The sequence below is a fragment of the Chrysochloris asiatica genome, unplaced genomic scaffold, assembly GCF_000296735.1.
Source record: "Chrysochloris asiatica unplaced genomic scaffold, ChrAsi1.0 scaffold00123, whole genome shotgun sequence".
Taxonomy (NCBI): Eukaryota; Metazoa; Chordata; class Mammalia; order Afrosoricida; family Chrysochloridae; genus Chrysochloris; species Chrysochloris asiatica.
This window is the reverse complement of record NW_006408641.1, coordinates 1116424-1124218: the sequence shown is the minus strand read 5'-3', so window position 1 is coordinate 1124218 and position 7795 is coordinate 1116424. Positions and strand designations below refer to the sequence as shown.

General features: G+C 37.0%; 1 pseudogene; it reads left to right on the top strand.

Annotated features, from left to right (window-relative positions):
* Positions 1-5346: 5346 nt before the first annotated feature.
* On the top strand, positions 5347-5907 carry LOC102822599 (annotated as a pseudogene).
* The last annotated feature ends 1888 nt before the right edge of the window (positions 5908-7795 follow it).

Below are 7795 nucleotides of genomic sequence, written 5' to 3'. Positions count from 1 at the left end.
GTCTTTGCATTGTAAATAAAGCACAGGTAAACTTCTTTTTGTTAGTCTCTGCTTTTAATCAAGATTCATCTGATATCAGCAATAATATCCCTCATTCCATGTCCTCTTCTGAATCCGTCTTGAACCATTGTAAGTTCTCTGTCAGTGTAGTACTTGCAACCATTTTTTAATTATTTTTTATTCTATAAATGTCCAAAAGTGATGACATATGAACTACAACTAACATTTAGTCTATTGATTCCATTTTGTCCCCAAAGAGTTTCTGTATAAATATTTAAAATACACTCGCATCTTCACATATCTCAGCTCTTCCACACAAGTCGACACAGGTATAACAGAATGAATACTAACTTTATCATTAATGGCATGTAAGGATGTACTCTTCAGTTACCTGTCAACACAGTCTATTCCCTGGTTTAGAAATGAATGACAGCTAATTGTCTTATATTTAAAGTATATTATCATGACATTGAATTAATCTAAAAAATTTGCATATACCAATTGTCTTAGTTATATAGTGTTTCTATAACAGAAATACTGTAAGTGGGTGGCCTTAATGTGCAGAAATCTATTTCTTCACTATTTAGGAGAGATGAAATACAAATTCAGGGTACCAGATCTAGGTGAAGGATCTCTCGGTCTGTACGAGGGGAAAATCATAGTCTTTTTGTGTTTCTTGTCCTAAGTTTCTTGCTGATCTTCACCTGACATCAGTCTTGATCCGTTTGTTCTTCCTTGCTTCGGTGCCTACTCTAAGCCTTTTATATCTCAAAAGCGATTGGTTTAAGATATACTTTATATTGATCTGACTTCATTAGCATAGCAACGAAAATTCTATTTCCAAATCAGATTCATCTACAAACATAGGGGTATGGATTTATGACACGATTTGGGGGAAAACACAGTCACTGTTTCCCCGTGCTTTATTGCCTACACAAAAGCTTTTGACTGTGTGGATCCTGTCAAGCTATGGACAACACTGCAGAGAATGACTATTCTAAAACACTTAATTGTGCTCATCTATAACATCATCTTTTAGCAACACTAAACTATATTCTCTCTATAAACAAAGATGAAGAATTAGATAGAAAATTCTAAAATGCTCTCAGTGGATAAATGGCTGCCTGGGAGTCGGTGCTGATTCATTATGACTTTGTATTGGGTTTCTGAGGCTGTAAATCTTTATGGAACTGAAAAGCCACATATTTCTCCCATGGGCTGCTTGGTGGGATCAAACTGCTGACCTTGTAGCTAGCAGTCCAACAAGTAACCCACTATGCCACCAGGGTTCCTTTTATTTAAAATTGCATGTGGTTATGCTCTGAATAACTTACTACTCATGATGCTGTTGTTGTGGGTAAGTGTAGTGGAGTCTGTTCTGACTCATAACAACCCTCTATAGGGTTTCTGAGGAGCAGCTGGTGGGTTTGTACTGCTGACCTTGTGGTTCGCAATCCAGTGCTAATTCTAAAATACCACATCTGAAATCCCATGATGTAATACCTAGGAGATAGTCTGTCTTCTAACTTGTAATACCTAAGCAGTAACTTATTTCCTGGGACCATCTAGCTTATTTATGGAATAAACAGGTTTGGTCATAGAGAGGGATTGTAGGTAACCCTTTGACCTTTAGATTTTAAAATTAAATGATATTCTATTGAGAAAAACAGGAACTCAGAGTGATTAAAAATAAATTTGGAGCCTTTCAGTACGTGAATGTGGACACTAGACAATAGGATTGGCACCTAAGATAGTGGGAAGCTGTTAAAGATTGGAGAGATATCTATGTATATTCTCTTAGTAAAATGCACACACCACAATTCTTAGATGCTTTTAAGTGAAACAGCTTTACATTTGCTTAAGAAAAAGGGACATATTCTTTGGAATCCCATTTAGCACTTTTACAATTAAACCTTTCTCAAGTGGTCGATAAAACAAGTTCCAGGAAAACAGTATTCAGTAATGTGATTTAGCATTGAGAGTGTGTGGCCTTGCCTGGCCATTACAGCTAGACTGTTGAGCTGACAAGAGTTCCATTGTAAAATGCAAGCAATGCTCACATGGATGAGGATGTAAGAGCCTAGAGAATGTAATTAGTGACTGAGGAGATATATTTAAGGAAAAATTACAGCTTTTAATCATTTTAAGAGTCCAGAGACTTGCAGGCAGAGGCAGAATAAAATGTGTGTTGCACAGAAGTAAACACAAGTCATAGTAATACACAATACCGTTAATGTAATAGCTTCGCTGTCTTGGCAGTTCAGTTTATCACTTAATGCTATATTATCAAAGCCTGACGTTTTAATTTCTTTCCTACATAATTGATATTCCCTCAACACAACGTAAAGACAAAGTTTCATATCTTGATCTGGCTTTTGCTATTCTGCTTATTGGTTGGACCAATGCAAACCTACAAGAATCTTATTAAAATGTCAATTTTTTTTTTTTTCCCATGAGCAATCTCTGGTGGAGATTCTGTTATTTAGATGCAAACTGATTGTCACAACACTAACTGCTCTAGCTCACAAAAATTTTCATTTCAGGCCAGTGTGTTTTTAGAAGTCTAGAGCTGTCAAATCTTGTATCTTTCTCTCCCTCTGATCCCTAGAGCAGATGCACTCTGTTTGCTCTTATAATAAAACATGTGTCTGTCCTCTAACTGATTAATGTATCAACTGGAACATAACAAGGTAGTCAGACTATGCAAAGAGTTGTATGTCAAAGAGCAGTTTAAGCTCCTTGGTGGAAGACAGTGATTTCTGAGTGCTTCACATTGTAATATTTACAGGCTTGATCCTGAAAGGACAATATTAGACAGTGCATTAACCTTTTGACTATACATGCTTCTAGAAGGAATACATATTATGATTTCCTAACTTCCAGGAATTAAAATACATGCTTGAAGAAGTTGGCAAAATGCAGAAGCAAAGTGACTAAAGTTAATAAATGCCACAAGGAATCATAGGAAGTGTCTTTTACCATGGAAGTCAATTAGAACATGTGGGATAAGCACCGGCCTGCTAACAAGATGGGAGGATCAATCAAACTCATGAGCCACTCCTCAGAAACCCTATACAGTGTTACTGTGAGTTAGAACTGATTCCATGGCACACAACACTTCATGACCCACTGTGGCTTCACACATCTCAATTTACATAATAAATATGTTCCAAGAAGATCTGGCATGAATTATATCTTGTATGCAGCCCTGGTATGGCCCTATAGGATAAGCGCAGGACCATAAAATCGGTGGTTCAAACTCATCAGCCGGTCCCCAGAAACCATAAAACGGGTCACTATGAGTTGGAACTTATTCTACAGCGATTAACAACAATATCAACAACAACATATCTTGAAAGTAAAGAAGTGGATTTAATGTTGGGCTGCTAGCCAAAATGTCAGTAGTTGGAACCTGTCAGCCGCTCGGAGGGAGAAATACGAAGTAGTCTACCATAAGGATTTACCTCTAGGACTCAATAGAGCAGTTGTCCTCTGTCCTATCGGGAAACTGTGAGTTGAAATTTACTTTATAACAGTGGATCAATTAAAATATATACATATTTCACTAAGAAAGATCTGATATGATCCAGAAAAATAAAAAATGAAAGTATTTTATAAAGTTAGTAATTAATTCCTAAAAAGAGAAAGTTGGTAATGAATGAAACTACAAAAATTATACAAGATCTGAGCACAAGTTCCATGGTAGTAACAAAATGTGAATAGGAGGATGTGAAATAAGTCTTCACTTTAAAAGAAGAATCTGAAATACATTAAGCATTGTTGCATAGGTGTTAAAATTGATTGCAGATTTAACTATAATTTGGGGTCCCTTTTCATTGATTTTTATCTACAAATAGCATCTTACCTTATCTATAAAAAGCTTGGTATAAAATTGTTGTAATCAAGTTTTAAAAAGAAGGCAGATTTTGTGCTACCTGACATTAATATGCATTATTAAACAATATAATATGTGTGGCAGGATAGACTGACAGGACAATGAAGCAAACTAGAAAATGGAGGGGAAAAAGAAGTAAAGAAAAAAATTTTAAATGTGGTCAAGGTAGTATACAAATTAGTGGAATAAAAATTATTTTTAAAAAGGTGCTGAAGGAAACGGATATGTATTTCTGTATATAGGCAAAAGGTGGTCTACTTCATGTACTGTAATACATTCTAAAAGATTTAAAGGTACTGACACATAGACACACATTTCACACATATATATTTATGTCTACAAACATATATGCATGCAAAAATACACTCTATGTTTAAAATCATATAAGAGCTAAAAGTAAAGAACTAAAACTAAATTTGGATTACAAAAGTCCAAACCAGTTATAATTGAGTTGTTTCTGATTCATAATGACCCTATATGAACCTGTTAGAGTACAACTGCCACATAGGTTTTCCAGAACTACACCCCCAGGACTACAAAAGGGACCCCAAAATACAGTTAAATCTGTCATCAATTTTAACTCAAATGCAATGGTACTTAATGTATTTCAGATTCTTTTAAAGTGAAGACTTATGCAAAGTGTCACATTTTCTCTTGCAGAGCAGCTAGTGGGTTTGCATGACCCACCTTTTCGTTATCAGTCAAGTGCTTAACCTCTGCAACACCAGAGCTCTTTGGAAAACTAGAGAGATGGTAAAATGATCAATGGTTGGCAGGGGTTCAGAGTAAGGTGGAGAGGAATGAATACGTGCAACACAGAGCAGTTTTAGGGCACAGAAACTGTTATGCATACTATAGCAATGAAAAACACATGGCACAGTGTACTTATCAAAACCCCTAGAACTATATACAGCACAGAGTGAATCCTAGTGCAAATACGGTCTTCTACTACGGTTAGGTGGTGTCGAATAGGTTCAGAACTCACAGTAATCCTACTCATGATAGAACAAAACCCTGCCTAGCCCTGTGTCATCCTCAAATTTTTATACTGGAGCCCACTGCTGATGTTATTGTATTAACCCATCTCTTTAGGGGTCATCCTCTTTTATGTTGACCCTCCACTTTACCAAGCATGATGTTTTTGTATAGGGACTGGTCCTTCCTGATAACATGTCCTAATATTGTGAGAAATAATTCTCAAGCTGGATCATCTTCAGGAATATGGAAACAAAGGGTCTAGGAATATGCTAATTTACCGGGCATAGATTGTTGGCTAATACAATGACAGGAGTCCATTCACCTGAGGTGTGTTAGGAGAGGTGGAAGGGAAACCTATTTGAGAAGTAGAAATTTTAAAATAAGAACACAACCATCAAAAGGAAATAGGTGGTCGCTGTTTCCACGCCTTTCAAGCAACACTGTGATCTCGGTCAGCAGCCACGTCAGCCTGCATGGCACCGTGGGGCCGGGCCACGGCAGCGCCTCTGCTCCTTGAGATCCGCGGGCTACCTATTCTCCATCATGTTCATCGGATGTTTGCCTCCTCGACTGAGGGAGAGCTCAAAGTGACCCAAACTCTCAAAGAAAATTTCCTCGAGCAACAACTATCAAAGTTACTGACATTTTAGGAGGCTGTGGGGCAATGTATGAAATCAAAATCGAATCAGAAGACTTTAAGGAGAAGACAACTGTCCAGCATCACCAGATGGATTGTTGTTGTTGTTATGTGCCGCGGAGTCGGTTCCAACTCATAGCGACCCTGTACAGGGTTTCCGAGGCTGGAAATCTTTACAGGAGCAGAACACCTCATCTTTCTCCCGCGGAACAGCTGGTAGTTTCTAACTGTGGACCCTGAGGTTCGCAGCCCGATTCGTAACCACTACCAGAGCTCCTTGAACCAGGTACTAAAAGAAGAAATCAAAGGAATACACAGATTGTAGATATTCAAATCCGTCTGTCCCCAAACACTGAGCCCGCCTGGCCCCCCTGCTGCTGCTGCTGAAAACCTTTGATGACCTTGAGGCCACTCCTTCATAGGCATTTGCCAAAACACTAATCTATTTTGTTCATTGAAGACATTTTCATGTTATAATTACAGAGGAATATGGTATCTATTTAGATGTTAATTAATGGCAATGGGCTATATAGTAGAAATATATATAGTAGATGTTAATTAATGGCAATGGGCTTTAGAAGAGTTTTATAAAAAAAAAGGAAATAGGCGAATCTGGGAAGATTGTTCACCCAATAGCGCTAAGCCAAGGGGGGGACTTCCAGGCTAGGAGATAAGAACACTTTTAAATTTACGGCGCATATCTGCCTATCTTGTCTTCCGGGTTTGGTGCCTGATTTTGCAAAATGAACTAATAAAGCCTCACTCTCACTAAAATGAGTACAGATTGGGTTTCTTGAGTGTTCGTCGGTAAGCACTCATGATAACTCATTGGTGGGATAAGATGGTCTGCCATTTTAGGAGTAAGATCCTAGTCGGGGGTTTATACAGACCTGCTAGTTACCAAAAAGAACGGAGGCAGTATTGGGGTATCAACACTGTTTCTCACAGTATGAAACGCAAAGTCTCTCTACCCTGACTTCTAAGGAAGGTTCTGGTTGTTTTTCTTTCAACACAGATCTGTTTGTTCTTCTGCATATCTATGATACTTTTATTATTCTTCTCCAACAACATAATACAAATGCATGGATTTTTCTAGGGTCTTCCTTAATAAATGTAAACTTTAACATGCTTAAGAAGCAATTGAAAATACCATGGCTTAAGTCAGGCATGCCATAGTCCTCACACTGATCTTTTACTCTTCAACACTTGAAAGAGGTCTTTTGCAACAGATTTGCCTAATGCAATATGTCACTTGATTTCTTGACTGCTGCTTCCATGAGTATTGAATGTGGATCCAAATAAAATGTGTTGTCTTTGGACAACTTCAGTCTTTTCTCCATTTATCATATTGTTATTTACTGGCCCTTTAAGTTGAGAATAATATACTATATATATTATATTATATATAATCATATATTAACATAGCAATATTTATTAATAATAATATATAAATATTAGCTCATCAATTGTATCAAAAGTACCACACTAGTGCATGATATTGATGATTGTAGAAACAGTGGACAGGTGGGGAGAAGAATTTTGTTAAAATTCTATTTTGGTGGTAAAATTTTTTGGTAAACCTAAAACTATTCTAGAAAAGAAAGTTGACTTAAAAACTTTAAAAAAATCATCCATGTATTTTGGTGAAAAAGAAGTGCATTCATTCCACTTAGTAGTGGAATTGTTGAACAAGAGTATGTTTAGCTTTTTGGTATTCTATCAATGTATGCAGTGGTTGTCAAATTTTATTCAGTGAGAATCACTTAAGGGCTTGTTAAAACACAAATTTCTGTGCTCTAAAGTACCTGATTCAGTTGGTCAAAGAATTTGCATTTCTAAAGTTTCCAGGTCTAGGGACAAAATTTGGATGAAGAATCACTATAGTTTAAGAAAATCACCCAATGAGATTTCAGAATGAGTTGCTATTTCAGCTTAAACTAACCTATTTTTGACTAGCTCTAAAATGAAACATTTAGCAAATACAAATATAGGACATTCAGGTAAATTTGAATTTCAGAAGGGTAAGCTGCAAGGTCAGTTTGAACCACAAATTGGAGTTCAAACCCACCAGCTACTCCTTGGAAGCTTTATACAGGGTTACTCTGAGTCAGAACCAATTTAATGGCACTTAAGAACAATATAAGTAGTGTACCCTATATCATAGGACTCATGGTGTGGCACTGTAAGATCAGCACTGGACTATGAACCACAAGGTCAGCAGTTCAAATCCAGCGGCTGTTCCTCAGAAACCCTATACGGGGTTGCTAAGAGTAGAACCTACTTGA